This window comes from Leptonychotes weddellii, chromosome 5, assembly GCF_054177405.1.
Source record: "Leptonychotes weddellii isolate Sample4059 chromosome 5, ASM5417740v2, whole genome shotgun sequence".
Taxonomy (NCBI): Eukaryota; Metazoa; Chordata; class Mammalia; order Carnivora; family Phocidae; genus Leptonychotes; species Leptonychotes weddellii.
Window position 1 is genome coordinate 97,596,057 of NC_138373.1, and position 17,896 is coordinate 97,613,952.

At 38.7% G+C, this 17,896-nt stretch overlaps 1 protein-coding gene across 5 annotated transcripts in view; it reads left to right on the plus strand.

The window, feature by feature from the left end:
• TMEM117 (transmembrane protein 117) overlaps nucleotides 1–17,896 on the plus strand; it is a 484,811-nt gene that overhangs the window by 239,355 nt on the left and 227,560 nt on the right. The window lies entirely within an intron of this gene.

Consider the following 17,896-nt stretch of genomic DNA (forward strand, 5'->3'; position numbering starts at 1 on the left):
TTGATGAGACAGAAAACCCAACTCAGCTTTAGGAGGGAGGGGAAGTGGAAAAGGAAAAGGACGTGATATTGGAGCTTTATTTCAAAAGAAAAGCAAGCACTGACTGCTGAAGAAGCTAAAGGAAAGTATTCAGGCATTGGAAGCAGGATTGGACATAACCGCACAGACATGAGAAGCTGGGGGTGCTCGGGATGGCTGGTGATTGCTACGTGTGTGACATGGAGAAGAGAAGAAAGATCATATGCCACATTGTTTGTTGATCCATAAACTTTAGGAGGAATTGGTAAAAGCAAATAAAATGTTATTTTTCTTAGTTAGCTCTTCAAATCTATGTAATATCTGATTTTGTTGTAATTAGTACACGTGGCAGTTTTTCCTTGGTCTCTATTTCCCAGGTATCAGGATAGTTTCGTTTCTCTGAACTTGTCACAGTTTATTTGTATAACACCCATTGGGCAAATCTTGTTATATTTTTGTGTTGTTGTAAGTAGTTTTATTTCCATGTGTGGTTTTATTTTTTTATTATTTTTTAAGTATTTTATTTATTTATTTGGCATAGAGAGCACAGGCAGGGGAAGTAGCAGACAGGGAGAGGGAGAAGCAGGCTCCCCACTGAGCAGGGAGCCCAGTGTGGGACTCGATCCCAGGACCCTGGGATCATGACCTGAGCCAAAGGCAGATGCCCAACTGACTGAGCCACCCAGGCATCCCCTCCATCTGTGGTTTTAAAACACAGTCCTGTCTTTTTGATTCTTTTGATTTGAGTCTTCCTGTCTCATTTGATTCTTCCTGTCTTAGGCACCATTTGGGAATATGATGCAGTTGTTCACGAAGAGACTTTCCTAAATAACCTAAAGTAATAGTAAACTGCTCATTGTTACTTATAATTCATGTTCCACAGTGCAATATTTGGGGAGCACTGACTCCGCAGTGCACAAGAGCAGTTTGGGGAGGGTGACGTTGACTTATTATGCTCTACTTTGAATGCAGCGTTTGCCAGGCACATTACCCTCTGAGTACTGCTCATTTCAACCAGAAGGCCTCTAAATAAATTCTGGTTTTGTTAATCAACAAAGGTATAATTATGTCATCATATGCTGTAGGCTTTTAAATCAATGATTCTGAAGCAGATTGTTCTTTGAAATTTCCATCACCTTTTCATGAGCTTGCATAGGGAATTTGGGTAGTTAAAAGTTGAGCACCCTGGGCAGACTTTTGATGCCTCCTGATGGCAGGATGTTTATGGTTTTCTGAATGAGATTGACTATTAATCTGGTGAGCACCCAATCTAGTGAATAAATGAGGGCCCTCTGTTGAAGTCTGGAGGCTGTAAATGTTTCTTTTTCACGAGCCCCAGCTTTGACCAGTCATCTATTCAAATGTACTTACTTGTGTCATTTTGATGTGTGTAATTAATTCTCAGAGTGCTTATGATTCTTTGAGTACATTCTGCTTCCCATAGCATATTCTGCTTTTCAGAGGTCCTTTGTAGTGACCTCTGAGACCCTTTGTGTCTCATTGTGGCAACTCTTGCCCCTAATTGCCTTCCAGACACCAGGGGCGGTGTGCGTCAGCTTTCGCTGCCACAGTGGTTCCTAAGTTTGGCTGTGTGTTAGCATCACCAGGGGGTTTAAAAGAATACTACTGATGCCTGTGCCCCACACCAGCTTAAGTAAGTCAGAATCTGTTGGGAATGAGACCATGCAATGGTGTGTCCTAAAAGTTCCCCTGGTGAATCTACTATATAAACAAAATTGAGAATGAGCAGAGTGTGGATCAGGCCTGAGGATAGGCAGGGTGTGCTCACCTTTGGGTAATGGGGAATGGGGCTGAGGAGTCTGGGAAGCCGTGTCTTGGGGAAGGAGGGAATGGAAATCCTGATAGACTCTTCTAAGGGAGTAGCAGTCTAGACAGAGAGAGTCGGGCATCAAGTCAACAGAATGGGGACTGGAGGGCTTGAAGAGAGGAAACTCAGAGCAGGGGCTAGGACATGAGGCTGGGAATGGCTGCTGCATCATTCCCTGTGCCCTTGAAGGTGTGTGCCTGGAGCAGGTAGAGCTGCACTGTGAGGAGATTAGGTTGGGGGAAAGAAGGGACAACTCAGTTAAATAAACAACAAAAACTTCAAATCAGTAGAAATTTAGTTTTCCTGTTTGCTATCTTCTGTTCTCATGTTGAATGCTGCTGATTTGCATGTGGATTGTTGGACAAATCAAGGCCACTGAAAACCTCACTAAAGCAATGCTAAGTAAAAGGTTCTGTCTACCTGGTTTTCCTTGCACTGTGCATTCAGACCTTGACTATAACAATCAGGTATGTTTTAGTAGGCTCAGACACTGTTGTGTATCCAGAGGCATCCCTTAGGCCTGCTCTTGTGTCCATTTCCAAAACTACCAGCACTCCCTTGCTCCAGCTCCAGGACCTGGATGAAAAGCTAACTATGCATGTAACCCGGGGGTCTGCTTTTCAGCTCAGGAGCTGCTGCCCGCTTCCCTTGTGGCTGCCTCTGGACATTGTCTGATTTTGTACCCTGGTCCCCATGTTTCTATTTAATCACCTCCCTGGATTTGGTGATTGGGTTTTTTTCAATTGGCTGAGCAGCTCTAAATAGGCTTCAGTTATTGGCTGAGCCTCAGATTTAGGATCCCAGTTCACACTCTGATTGCTTAGGCCCCCCTCCTGGCTTCTGGTTGTTGGAACGTGTACAGGCAACCATCGTTAAGAAGCCCAGGGCTGTGTCCCCATCCCTTCTCCTGCCCTGTAAACCACCTGCTCACAAGTAATGAGTCCCTTCAATTAAGGATCCTATCAAAGTGTCTAAAAGTATATTTTTGAGTTTGAGTGAACCTAAACTTTGTAATGAATATATGCATTTCTATCTATAAACTGAGCATTAATATGCACAATACTCAGTTTGGTTTGCTATCCAGTTCTTCCTCACACATCTGTTTAAGAGGGTTGTGTTCCTCCAGAATGTGGAATTTCTCTCCTTCTCAGATTCAGCAAGTATTCACTGAACACCTACAGCATCAAGTGCTACCTTAAATCCCTCTACTTGTGTTTATGTAATTTCTTGAGGCTATCAGGATTTCAGAAATGGTTTCTGATCTTCAAGGTTCTGGCTGCTGGTGATTTCATATGTTATCAAACATTCTACAATGTTTCCCACAAGCTGATTACTGCTTAGGACAGTGTGCTAGTTCCAGTATATGCAAGGGATGGTCTCTTCAAGGGAGAGTCTATTTTTAATGAAAAAAATAGGTCATTTGATAAAAATACCCAGTCGAACCATGACCTCTTCATTTAAGAGGAGTTAAAAGTGAATACCTTTGGGTTTCAAAGGAGTGCTTCTTTGGTTGGATGTGGATGTAAGTAATTTACCTCTTAACACTTGGCTGTTTAAAATAATGGCAGGACGTTGATGTTTGACAGCAAAAATAATTCTAGTGTGAGTAAGAACTTCAGAAAGGAGCCAGAAGATAAAGAGAGCTTATAGACCCTTGTGTTGAATCAATAAAACAGATCTCATTACAGAGATTAAGGTATAGGTATGGATTCATGGAAATGGAATTAAAATTTCAGAAGTCCTGTGAATTCCCACAGTTTGCATTATAGAATATTAAGGTATGGCTAAATCAGTATTGATTTCTGAATTAGAATACTGATGAGAAGCGTCATCTCTATTTGATGAGGAACTGTTTTGCATGTTGTGTGTGTGTGAACGTGTGTGTGTGAGTGTGCGTGAGCATGTGTGTGAGTGTGTATGTGTATGTGAGTATTTGGGAAAGTGGAGCAATGTTACAGGAATTCTGTGTAAATTCTAAAATTAGAACCATAGGGATTTTTAAATGTTGTATTAGATTCTGATGAGAGTTGCATGTTTTGATGTAAAAGCAAGTCTATCTCTAAATGTCAATCAGGAGTTTGGCTTCTGTGATGGTTTGTTTTACATGTCAGCCCGCCTGGCTATAGGTGTTTAATCAAACACCAATCTAGATGTTGCTGTGAAGGTCTTTTGAGATGTGGTTAACATCTAAAATCAGTTGACTTTAAGTAAAGGAGCTTGCTGTTGTTCATGTGGGTGAACCCCATCTTGAAAGACTTGAAGAGCAGAAACAGGTTTACTGCAGAAAGAAAAAAAAATTCTTCCTAAGGACTGCAACGTCAGCTCCTTCCCAGGGAATTCCGGCCTGCTAGCCTGCCCTGCAGACTTGCAGCCCCTGCAATTGCATCAACCAATTTCTTGAAAGAAATCTCTTTATTTACGTGTATATGTATATGTGTGTGTGTATGCATCTATCTATCATCTATCTATCTATCATCTATCTATCTATCTATCTATCTATCTATCTATCTATCTATCTATCTATCTATCTATCATCATCTCCTACTGGTTCTGTTTCTCTGGAGAACCCTGACTGATACAGCTTCCTAAATGGAAAGCATTTTGAAGGTGTCATATGGATAATATCCAGGAAGATGCTGGGATAGGAGAGTGGGGTCTGTCGTTCTGATGCTCCCATTTGCCTGACGTTTTACAAAGCCGACCTCGCTGAGGCTGTGCAGAGCCTTCCCAGAGGCAGCTCTGCTCTCACCGGGCCTCCCTTGCTGTCTCTGCCCTTGCTGCTCCCTTCCACTCACGTGCTGCCTTCCACCCTCTTTGCCTTTGTGCATCTGTTGCCTTCTACTTCAAACACGTGTTCCCACATCTGTCCCTCCTCTATGAAGCCTGCTGTTCTCCTTGCCCGCCTCTTTACACCAGAAAACCTGGGGGCCTCTCATCTCTGCCTGTCCTCTCCCTTAGAGCATTTTCCACATCGGGCTCTGTTGATTGGTTTGTGTGTCTTTTTTCATTTGCTAAATGGTAATCACCGCATCTTACTCATCTTTGTATTCCTGGCACCTAGCACAGTTCCTGGCATAGAGGAGGTGTTCAATCAATATTGTTGAAAGACTGAATAAATAGCTCACCCTCTCCTGCAAGTTAAGGTGCAGATGACTGGGAGGTGTCTTAAGTGGCTGTTCTTTCAGGGATAGGTATGTTCCTTGGACCTGAGGCTCTTAAAGAGAAATCCCAGACAAACAGACCTTTAATTCCCACCCAGGGCCTTTGCTCTCAGTATTTGGTGGTGGTGGTGGGGGGAATGATATATACGCCAAGCAGATTTAAGCTGATTCTGCAGAAACCTCTGGCATCATATGTTGGTGGCACGAATGCTTCACAAACTCAGAGTTTCGACTTTGGGCTGATTTATTTTAACCTTTCTAATTAATAGCTTGAGGCTCTCCCTGTATTCATTAGCAAGGAGCCAAATCTCCCTTTTGAAGTTTTATCCACCCAGTTGGTCTTAAACTTGGTGCCTTACCTAGGACCATGTGGGGTCACTGGGATCCGTTAAAAGTATCGGCCGTAAGGAAAGCTCCGCCACCTGGTTCTTCTACCTTACTGTGTCTTGCTGCCACACGGTGTGGCTGTTGAAGCTTGTACCTGCGTAGTTGCCTGTCCGTCCAGCACGGTGCCCTCCCTGGCCGAGACCAGACATAGGCCGCGAGGGTGTCCCTTTCTCCCGGATGGCTGGGTTCAGAAGAGCTCCCATCAGTCATACGGAAACCAGCTCTCCTACCCGTGCTGCTGAATGGGTAGGCCCAAGTTGGCCGCTTGGCCACCCACTTTCCTCACGGTTCTGTTTGGAGGGGCCTTGTCATTTTTCCTTACCACTGGGTCTGACATCAGCTCTTGCTGACAAGCCCCTGCATTCCCCCGCCCTGGGGACCAGCTCTGCATGTCAGGAGGCTTGGAGAGCTTTGCTGGAGTCACAGAAGTTTATTACACTTTTCCCACTCCCCTTCCCCAGGAATGTTCTTATCTTAACCCAGGGAGCTACTGGGAAATTACCCAAGTGATTCTCAGGCAACCGAGGGACCAACTGCTGTGAGGTGACTTTCTGCTTCACTCCTTGAAATAAATGAAGCAGATATAATTTTTATGGGTCTTTCAAATGGCACTTGATTTAGTCTCTACCCTATCAGGCATTATGTATATAAGAATGGTAATCCTTCTATTTGATAAGGCTGTATCTTCACTTTTCCATTAAGAGATACCAAGAAGCATGATTAGGTAAGAAGCAGAAAGATGTTTAAAGATGTTAAAGATTCAACACCTTATGGAAGCAACTCAAGCCATCTAAATTCCAAATGTGAATTGTCCACAGGCTTTAAAACTGGGCTACATTACATTGTAGGCACTCTGTGCCCTTCACTACATCATTAATTTTCAGTTTCCTCTTTTATTATTCCTTTACATTGTCCTTGTTAAAGCCAGGCTGTTTCTATAATTGCACTACTCTAACACACATGGGATTCATCACACTTTGGGCTTCTTCTCTTGTTCCTCTGCTCACCTTTGCGGCAACCTCTGATTCACGTTATGGATGCTGTGTTAATTTTTTGCTATCCCAGTGTTTCTCCTAGAAAATGACAGCAATGGTGGGGCACCTGCGTGGCTCAGTTGACTAAGTGTCTGACTCTTGATTTCGGCTCAAGTCATGGTCTCAGGGTCGTGAGATCGAGCCCCACGTCAGGCTCCCCGCTGGACACGGAGTCTGCTTAAGATTCTCTCTTTTCTTCTCCCTCTCTAAATAAATAAAGAAATAAATAATAAATAAATAAATAAGTTACATTTTTAAAAAAATGAAGTAATAGCTATCATTTCTTTTTTTTTTTTAAGATTTTAATTTTTTGAGAGATAGAGAAATAGTGAGAGAGAGCATAGGGGGAAGGAGCAACGGGGGAGGAGAAGCAGACTTCCCGCTGAGCAGGGAGCCCTAGCCCTGAGCAGGCTCAGTTTCAGGACCCTGGGATCATGACCTGAGCCAAAGGCAGATGCTTAACCAACTGAGCCACCCAGGCGTCCCAATAGCAACCATTTCTTAAGCCTCTTCTATAATAATGATTGTTTTTGTCATTTAAAAATTATGGAAATAACATACCTACACAAAAGTACATAGAACACATATGTACAGCTTAATCATTGCATAGCAAATTGTTATAAAATATTTTTAAGTGAACACCCATGTGATCCATGTTGTCACCATTCACGTTAAACACAAGCACATTGCCAGCATCCCAGGCGTCCTGTGGCTGTTTTTCCTGGTAATAAACCCCTCTATCCTGCCCTCTCTCCAAAGTAAGCACTATCTCACTTTTATGCTCTTCACTCTTGCTTATAATACTCCCCCAATTACTACAGTTTAGCTTTGCTATTTCTGAGCTTCATATACTTGTAATTATACAGTAAGCTCTCTTTTTTGTCTGGCCTCATTTATGTCATGGTTTCTGAGATCCATCCAGGCTTTGTATCAGAGTGGTTTGTTTTCATTGTTGAATAGTCTCTGTTGCATGACAAATCCATGATATATTTATCTTTTCTTCTGTTGATAGATATTCAGGCTGTTTCCAGTTTGAGGCTATTATAAATAACGTGCTATAAACATCTCTGCACATCTCTCTTGGTGCCCATGTATACATCTGGGCTTAGAATTTTCTTGTGGGAAGGTTTCTAATTATAAATTCAATTTTGTGAATACTTATAAATCTATTTTTAGTGCTTTTTATTCCTACGTACCTTTTGATAATTCATAAAAGTTTTTCTAGAAATTTGTTTTTATCTAAATTTATTAAAATGCACTCCATCTGTTTAATCTCTGCAGGATCTGTAGCAATGTCCCTTCTTCATTTCTGACATTGGCTGTTGGTGCCTTCTTTCTTGGTATTTTGATCAGTCTTGCTAGAGAGTAATCAATTTTAGGTCTTTTCACAGGACCAACTTTGTCTATCCACTGTATTGTTTCTGTTTTCTTACTACTTGTTTAATTAAATTCTATTTAAATTTTTAACTATTTTTATCTTTTGGGCTTCTTTTGTTTTTTTCTCTAATTTCTTGAGGAAGATTCTGAATTCATTAGTTTATTTAGCATTTCTTCTTTTCTAATATGTTAAAATTAAAAGTTTAAGCATTGTTTTAGCCTCACAGTATTTTCATTACTATCCAGTTCAAAATATTTTCCCTTTCCCACCGAGATTTCTGTTTTAACTCACATGTGATTTGGGCACGTGTCTCTTGGTTTCCAAAGATCTGGGGATTGTCCAGTTATCTTTTTATTATTGATTTGTAATGTAGTTACATTATGGTCAAAGACTATCCTCTGTAAGATTCAGTCATTTAAAAGTTTTTGAAACTTGCTTTGTGGCATTGTTTACGGTCTATATTTCTAAATGTTCCTATTGCATTAAAAGAATGTATATTCTGTAGTTGTGGTGTTAGTCATTTATGTATATCCATTAGATAGAGTTGGCTAATTCTCTCATTCAAATCCTTTATGTCCTTACTGATTTTTTTGTCTGCTGGTTTCATTGGTTATTGAGAGAAATATGTTGGTATCTTCTATTACCTGTGTGAACTTATCTACTTTTTCTTACCCCTTTGTCAATTTATTTTAAGTTTCTATATTGTAAGGGCACATTGTATCTTCCTGATGAGCTGAACCTTTTGTCATTAGTAATTAGTATGTTTTGCCTTTAAAATTTGATATAATCATAGTTATACCAGCTATATATTTTACATACATAATAGCTATATATTTTTTTGTCATTGTTTGCATGCTATCTTTTTCAGCTTAATCTTTTTTTTACTCTCTTACTTTCAACCTTTAAGTAGCCTTAGTTTTAGATGTGTTTTTTTAATGACAGCATATATTTGAATTTTGACTTTGGAGGTGTGAAAAATATCTTTATTCTGTCCTCACACTTTTCCTCTGCTTTCTGCATTGTCTGTTTCTCTGGGTGCCTCATTTTTGTTTAGTTTTGAGCTTTTTTTTCTTGTTAGAGATTTTTCTCAAATATATGGTAATGTCCAATCTCTGCTCATTTTTAAGAGGGGACAATGAGAAGAGGAGTAGAAAGTCTCTGTGCACAGACAAGCTTATGACAGGAAGTTCTTGAGGAAGGGGGCTGTGGTTGATGAGCATTTAGCTGTTTCACTGGGAGACCTCAATTGTTAATAAGCTTTTTGGGGAGGGCAAGGCTGGTCTTTGAGATGTTTTCAACCCAGACAAACAGCATTGTGGGTAATGGGACTCACAGATATATAATATTATATAACTTATAATATTATATACAATATTATAGATATTCTGTATCATATACAATATTATATTATTATATATAGTACAATATACATATATTAATTATAATATTATATACAAATTTGTATTTTTATAGTTCCTATTTTAACTAAAATGTCTAACTCTTTGCCTGAACTTCTCCAGATAGCATATGTCCATCTTCATTAGGTGGGGTGAAAGTCATTTCCCAGTTTTATTGGCTGAGGGAGTGTGCCTGGTAGTCTAACTTCTCATCATGCAGGATTTCCAACTTCTGTTTTCAGTTCTGTCCTTCCCCTCTATCCCCTTCTGAAGTTCTGAGCCTTCTGTTCTTGAGTATTGTTGAGGTTCAGAGGCAGAATTTAGCTCCCTCCTTAATGTACATCCCAGAAAGATTTAATCATACAGAAAAAGCTAAAACCATGTTCATTGCCATCCCTTAATTTTCTTTCCAAAATTTTATTAAAATTTCTCATTTTCTGTCATCTCTTTTTCTACTCTGCAGATTTGATTCTTTTATTCCTAGACTGTACCTTCTGGAGAGGGGAAACCTATCTTCACACATGTAACCCTACCTCTGAACTACTGTGACATGGGGCACCAAAATAAGCTCCTGAGAAATAAGGTCTAAGTTAGGTGTCCCTGCTGAAGCAGGGACATTTAGTTCAAGGACAATGGTCAGGTGTTGGAAGGAAGTATTATGAATAAAGCACAACATATTTTATTCCTAGCCCCATCTGAATCCAGAGGTATGAGGCTATTGTACATGAGCAAGTAAAAGTTAAAAGAGGCATTTCTCCATCATCTCTGTGGGTAATTGGGGTTGTAAGGAATCAGCAGCACTGTGGATATTGGCGTCTGGTGAAAGTGACATAGGTCGCCATAATAGAACCTGCAACGATATCTTCCTTGTCATTGGCACAGACATCAGTATCTTTGGGCCTTGGTACACACTGACGTCATGAGTAGCAGTAACAGAGACTTTGGTGAGCCTCACTAGAACAGAGGATATCTTTGGAGCCATCTTTGGCATATTAACTGGAAAATAGCACCGTGGTAGCTGAAAGTACTTGTTTCAACAACACAACTCCCTGAAAACTCATTGAATTATTTGGGAGGAACTTGATGGGCCTGAAATGCTCACAAGGTGGGTGGAAATTTGGCTTTATTTCCTTTTTTTTTTTTTTTTCCATACCATAGGCTGGTGTGATATAGCTTGTGGAGCATGCATTGCAAAGCAGAGCATGAAATTCTTTATTGTTAAATCAAATGAAGCTATATAATTAGGAAAATTGCAGAGCCAATCTATGGAGCAATAAGAATCATGTCATTTCTAATTTGAAGGGCATTTGATAATACTTAGGCATTGTTAGGATAAAGAAATGCCCCGTGGGCTTGGCTCTTACACAAAGGGTCTAAGTGCAGAGCTGGATGTGGGTGAAAGGTGTGTGCTCTTTAGCATCCCAAGAGAATTGGACACCTGGAAAGTTTTTGAGTCCTAAATCTGCTACCCCAAGTCACTCATATCATTGGCAAACTCAATTCCAGGGCTCCCCTCCCAAGCTACTGTGAAACTCTCTCCAGCTCTTTATTTTACACTAAGTGATGTCGGCTTCATCTGATCTTTTTGTTACCTTCTGCTGACATTTTGTAGCAGCCCAGTAAAAATCTTTGATATGTCAAAAGTGCAACCTCCACTCTCTCTAAGCTACACTTTATCTATCTTTATTTTGTCTTTTGTCAACACTTTTTATTTCAAAATCAGGTTCCCAGCAAGCTAAGAGATGTAACCTTTTTATCTAGCTTTTTATCTATTAAACACACAGCTACTCCACCATTTATTGTCACTTGTTTGACACTCTCCTAGTGTGCCCCACATCTCATGAAATGGAGACACATTCTAACAGATTGGTTTTATCTAGAGCTTGTATGCCCATTTTTTAACTGGTGCTGTTTGGAACTTCAGCACACTTACGAATTTTGTTCATGTGAATAGTACACTGAGATTTAAAAGTCTCCCTGTTGTCTTAGGCAGTGGAGTAAAGAGTGGGCGCAATGCATTTATTCTTGTTCTTCTTAGGAGTCCCCATTTGAAAATGAACATCCGTTTATCAGCCACACTGGTGACTCTTCTTTTAGCCAATTTAATGGCATCCCTTTCTCAAAGGATTTACAAGATTCTCGTATTGTTAAAATTGAACTAAATATTCAAAAGCACATTTTTAGACTAACATTTTTTTCTTGGCAAATGGTTACAACTCTTTTCATTGCAATGAGTGGAAGCTCAGTCCAGTGAGCTTAGGAACAAAGATGGGAGGCAGTAATTATTAGAAATTAACAGGAGGTATCTCATGGAATCCCAAGTACAAGAAGCTGGTTTGTGGAAAATGGTGGAATTAGACCCACCTATGTTCTGTTATCTTTCTTCTTTCCTCCTTTGAGTGAGTCAGTGTACCTCTGTCTTCTGCTCAATACCCCCTTCTCTGTTGCTGCAGACTTGAGTTCCCCAGTGCACAGGACAGAATGTGGACACTTTCCTTTTTTTTTTTTCCATCCAACCTTGTGGATAAAGATTTCCTTCTTTTTCTCTTTGAATCTTGGTTCTTAATTACCAGAAAAGGAAAAAAAAAAAAAATAGGCCAGTGGCAGAGTTGGATATTGTTGTATACATGTGTCCTTAAGCTTACACTTAGAACCCTGATTGGGGAAGGGTGGTTGTAGGACAGAGGAAATTATTAGACAAGAAATACTGGATGGTAATGTAGGAAGTGACCACTTAGCTCTGAGGTGCTGTTTCCTTTCCCTCGGAAAACTGAGTTTATAAGTATCAGGCCCATGGTCTAGCATATAGTGAGACATCAGTAATTATTTGTTTAGTGAAAAGAAATAAGGTAGGTGCTTATCTAATATAAATTCACATGCTGCAAGAAGGGTTTTTGGTTGAGAAAATAGCCCCCTTCCCCCTTCCTATAACTAGAGCCTAAAATGTCTTCAAAAGAATAGAGAATAAGTGACTGGGAAATAGTGTTGGGTAGCCAGCCATGGGGAAGAGAATGAGAGGTGATTGAATTCACAGCCAAAAGAAGGAGGAGGAGTAGAAAGAGAAGGAGAAGGGGAGGGGGAGGGGAAGGAGAAGAGAAGGAAAAGAATGATTATCATACTATCACAAAGCAATTATGCTTTGAATTTGAAAATTTTGTAAGGAGTAGAAAGACAGTCTCATTTTTCATGTTTCTTTATTTTATTAGACACAGTGGAAAAATTATAGTTTCTGCCCAAAGTTAATTATTGTATTTATGTCCCAGCATTTTTGTTCCATTATTTCTTATCTATTTTGACCTTTTAACAGCCCTGAACACTTACCTTCATTGAAAAACATCCATTAAAAGTGAACTTGCTTTTTGTTCTTCTTTGAGCAGCATCAGAATCTTAGCAGAATTTATAAGTTATTTTATGCCTCCCTAATTAATTTGGAAGGAAGCATCATTATGTAAGATAAATTAATTAATGCCATTCTGGCTCAGCTCGCAATTCACTTTATAATTCAGATATATTTTATCTGGATAATTATAAACACATTGAATGTTATTTAACATTAAAATGTGATCAAGTTAGATATGAAATTAATTTTAAGTAATATGTGGCTCTCTGGATTCCTGTGGGGATTTATTGGAGCTCTCATAGCAAAAAGTTCAGGATTTTACATTTTTATTGTTTCTATTGTTTTTCCAGTGACTTTAGAAAAGATACGTTGTCTTGGCTGTGTTTAATTCACTAGAAGTAGAAGATAGGCCCATTTTGGGCATCCAATTCGATTGCATATTCCTGGAGTATTTGTGAAGGTGAGGAAAAAAAGTGAAGTAAGATAGAAACTTGGGGTATAACACAAAAATTCTGTAACTTTAAAATTAGTTTTGAGGCTGTATTATTTTATAACCTGGTAAACTTCTGAATTTTGCCTTCAAAGAACAAACAACAAATGTAGGTTGGCAGTATCCATTTGAAAGGCAGTGAAATAAATTTGCTTTCTTTTTTCACATGAATAAAAGAAATGTATTTTACTGTATAGCTCTTGTATTGTTGGTGCCAGCAAATTGGTGCACAAAGCTACATATTGATATCTAGTCTCATTTAAAAGGATTCTTTTATTTTTTTACTTACTATTTTTTTGCCATCTTTCTGTTAATTTTTTATTGAGGTATAATTGATATATAACATTATATTAGTTTCAGGTGTACAACATAATGATTTGATATTTGTATATACTGCAAAATGATGACCACAATAACCTTAGTTAACATCTATCGCCATACATAGTTATAATTTTTTTTTCTTGTGTTGAGAATTTTTAAGATCTACACTCTTGGGGTGTCTGGGTGGCTCAGTTGGTTAAGCATCTGCCTTTGGGTCAGGTCACGATCCCTGGCTCCTGTGTTGGGGTTGGGGTCCCTGCTCAGCGGAGAGTCTGCTTCTCCCTCTCCCTCTACTAACTCTCCCTCTATCCCCACTCCCCCTGCCACTTGTGCTCTCTTGCCCTCTCAAATAAATAAATACGATCTTTTTTAAAAAAAGATCTACACTCTTAGCAACTTTCAGATATCCAATACAGTATTATTAAGTATAGTTACCATACTGTACATTACAACCCCATAACTTATTTATTTTTTATTATTATTTTTAATTCTGGTATAAATAACATAGAGTGTTATATTAGTTTCAGGAGTACAATATAGTGATTCAGGAATTATATACATTACTCAGTGCTCATCATGGTAAGTGTACTCTTTAATCCCCATCACCTATTTCACCCTTCCCCTCCACCCACCTCCCCTCTGGTAACCATCAGTCTGTTCTCTGTATTTAAGAGTCTTTTATCTGGTTTGTCTCTTTTTTCTTTGCTCATTTGTTTTGTTTTTAAATTCCACATATGAGTGAAATCATATGATGTTTGTCTTTCTCTGATTTATTTATTTTCTGTTTATTATACTCTCTAGATCCATCAATGTCGCAAATGGCAAGATTTCATTCTTTGTCATGGCTGAGTAATATTCCACATCTTCTTTATCCATTCATCTATGGATGGACACTTGGGCTGCTTCCTCAATTTGGCCATTGTAAATAATGTTGCATTAAATATAGGAGTTCATATATTTTTTTGAACTAGTGTTTTCATATTCTATGGGTAAATGCCCAGTAGTGGAATTACTGGATCATATATATGGTAGTTCTATTTTTAATTTAAAAAAGATTCTTTTAAATAATAAGATTCTGTAGATACCATGCAGAGATTTTACAATATTTTACTTTTTTTCATTATTAGTCAACTAAATTACATTCAAATTAATTTACAACATGTAATTGCAGAAAGTCAAGGATGTATTCTTCATTTTGATTTGCTTAAATCCTTGCCTCTAGCTTTTTATTCTAGAAGAGATAATAAAAATGATACAATGATATTCTGTTCTTTGTTAGAACATAATAATTACATGGCCTACTCGTCTTTGATGTTTATTTTTAGTTTATCTTATATTTCAGATTCTTTTTTTATTTTTATCCTTTTGTCCTCTTCCTAGTTTGGCCCTGATGTCAGATAATCTAAGTAATTTTAAATTAATCAATTGACTACTTAATTCATTTAAATATTTATTACATCCCTAAGTCATACTATAAGCTGGGAAAAAAATTTACCTGCTTGGCCAAGTGAAACATGTTCTTTATCCTTGATCAGCTAAGTCTTGTGGGAGAGAGGGGCAATGTGAGAAAATCATTAAAATACTTGAGGAAGATGATTTAATACTGAAGTATATTCAAAGAGTTATGGTAATACCAGGGAAGGGATGGCTTTCAGGGGTAATGGCAGGAGATTTCTCAGTGACTAGGTTGAGTTAGTGATCTCAGGCCAGAGGAAAGTGGATGGCATTCCAAACAAAGAACATTGCACACAAAGATACTAAGGTAAAAAAAAAAAAAGGATACTAAGGCACATTATAGAATAGTGGGGTGTTTGGTGAGATTGATTTCGTGGTGAGGTGGAGGGTCTAATAAAAGGAGGTTGTGACATGAAAAGAGAGGTGTCTGAATGAAAGCATGGCTTGGCAGAGAGTGGACAGTCTTCTTATCCATGCTCTACTCTGTGACAGTGGGAGCCACTGTATTATTTTAGAAAGTGGGAGTCAGTAGGCTAGAGGTCTGCCATGTTTTACATGCCTGTTATGAAATTGTGTGAGAAACTTTACATTCTTATTTCAAAAATGTAATAATGTTAATCCTCAGGAAACCTGTGTGAGAAATAGATATTTTTATCCCCACTCTACAGATAAGGGAATAAGTTGATCATTTTTCCCACGTCATAAAGTGGGAGGTAGTTTGCAAACCCTTGACTTTCTGGTTCTAGGACTCCTGCTCTTTGTTATAATGTATTCCTTCCCCAGGGGTCACTACAGTGGCAATGCAGAGTCTGAAATAAGAGGAAGATAGTCACAGAGAAATAGGAGGCCATTGCTTTAATTTAGGTTAGAGGAGTTTATGAACAGGATTAAGACATTAGTAGTAGTGATGACAGAAAAACAGCATAGATTTGAGAGCCTTTCAGAAGTAATCTTAGTGATTAATCAAATGTTAGGAGTAAACGAGGGGGAAGAATTGCTGATATACTAAGGTGTCTATATCTAGTACGGGTGAGTTTCACTGAATGGGCTGAAGCAAAGCAAGGGATGAAAGGAATGGGTGATGTATGGTGAATGTATTCACAGACAGGGTGAGTTTGTTCAATGAAAACTCCATCTGCAGTCTTTTTATATATGTCTTCCCTTATAAAAATTAGAAGGTATATATGGCTGAAGTTGAGAAATTTGAGGTAGCATTTTATCTGTAAGCATTTTAGGTCCAGATGCAATTTTAATTATTCCAGGCTACTTCTAATAATTGTCTGCAGGATTTTGACATTCCAATGCATCTTGTTTCATAGGTTCATACCGTAGCTCTTGCCTGGAAGGTTCATACACGTGTATTGAATTCCATCAAAGCCTTTCAGTAGGGGCGCCTGGGTGGCTCAGTTGTCAAGCATCTGCCTTTGGCTTAGGTCATGATCCCAGGGTCCTGGGATTGAGCCACACATCGGGCTCCTGCTCAGCGGGAAGCCTGCTTCTCCCTCTCCCACTCCCCCTGCTTGTGTTCCCTCTCTCTCTGTCTCTCTCTCTGTCAAATAAATAAATAAATAAAATCTTTTAAAAATAAGCCTTTCAATAAGCAAAAACTAAGAATTTTGAGCAAAAATACTAAAATGTGGTTATTTGGTTTTTTTTTTTTTTTAAGATTTTATTTATTTATTGACAGAGAGACACAGGAAAAGAGGGAACACAAGCAGGGGGAGTGGGAGAGGGAGAAGCAGGCTTCCCGCGGAGCAGGGAGCCCGATGCAGGGCTCGATCCCAGGACCCTGGGATCATGATCTGAGCCGAAGGCAGACGCTTAATGACTGAGCCACCCAGGCACCCCTAAAATGTGGTTCTTTGGATAATAGTTCACTAAGTGACTAGATTGAAGTCTGTTAATCATTTCCTCACAAACACAAGAAGAGTGAGAGAGAGTTAATATAATAAATCTAGGTTTAATTCTTGGTGCTTTGTAGTGACAGATTTTTTTTCCTCAATGTCACAAGAATGCTTAGAATTTTTGCTTTAGTTTCATTGTGTTTAGTGCAAGACTGTACTCATGTTACGTCAACTCCTTATCCATGATTTACTTGTGTATGAAGCCCCCAATCTTGTTTATGTTGCCCAAACATGGCTCGGAGAGACAGCTGTGACATTATGAATCCAGCTGGGCACAGATGGATCTTCAGTGAAGCATGAATCCATATTGGTTTGGTGATCTATGTTTACTGCCTTCTGTTAAACTTTCAGAGACTCAACTCCTAAATCACCTGGCACTGACTCCTTCCATGTACATATAAGTAATAGACTGAAGTGAACTGGAACTTTTGTTGCTAGTGAGCAAGACTGTTACCTGTAAGGGCAATATACTAGATTATGGTTTTATTGACTATTTAGCCCACGTTAGAATCTGATTAGTGTATGCCCACTTAGCAATGGTTTTCACTAGGTGCGATAGTCTTGATAGCTTTTCAGGCTGCTTTGATAATTATGAACATTTCCACGATCCTGTATATTGAAGTTTCCACACATCTGTTATGGATTTGACAGTTAAACTTGAGATCTCAAAAAATAAAAACTGAAGTTACAGCCTGTAAAGAAATTCATTTAGAATTTTTAAAGAAAATATCAGTGATTGATATTTACCTGGAAGGCTGATAGAACTGCAAGATTTTCTAGACCTACGCACAGTGAGAATAACAAGCTAAAGTATAAAACAAACAAAAGATGTATGAATAGTTGAAATAATTAGCTAAAACTCCAAACAAAACTAAAACGTTAATGGTGCCTCCTAGCAAATAACACTTAATTCTCAATCACTCCCCGAAACATTGGGTATGAAGCTTCACAACTTCACTTTTGTAGAGAGCAATGTGATATTCAAACTGATAAATGTATGCACACTCTGTCCTTTATAACCAGAACAGGAAATGTTGTTACTGTTAATGGGTATGCAAATCAATGAACTAGTATTTCCAAATTTTTGTGACAGGTTGCATATTTGTAATTCTGTATGTTTGTCTAAAGCAGCAAAAATTAGAATACTTACTACCTTTTATATATCACCCTTCACTTTTATATA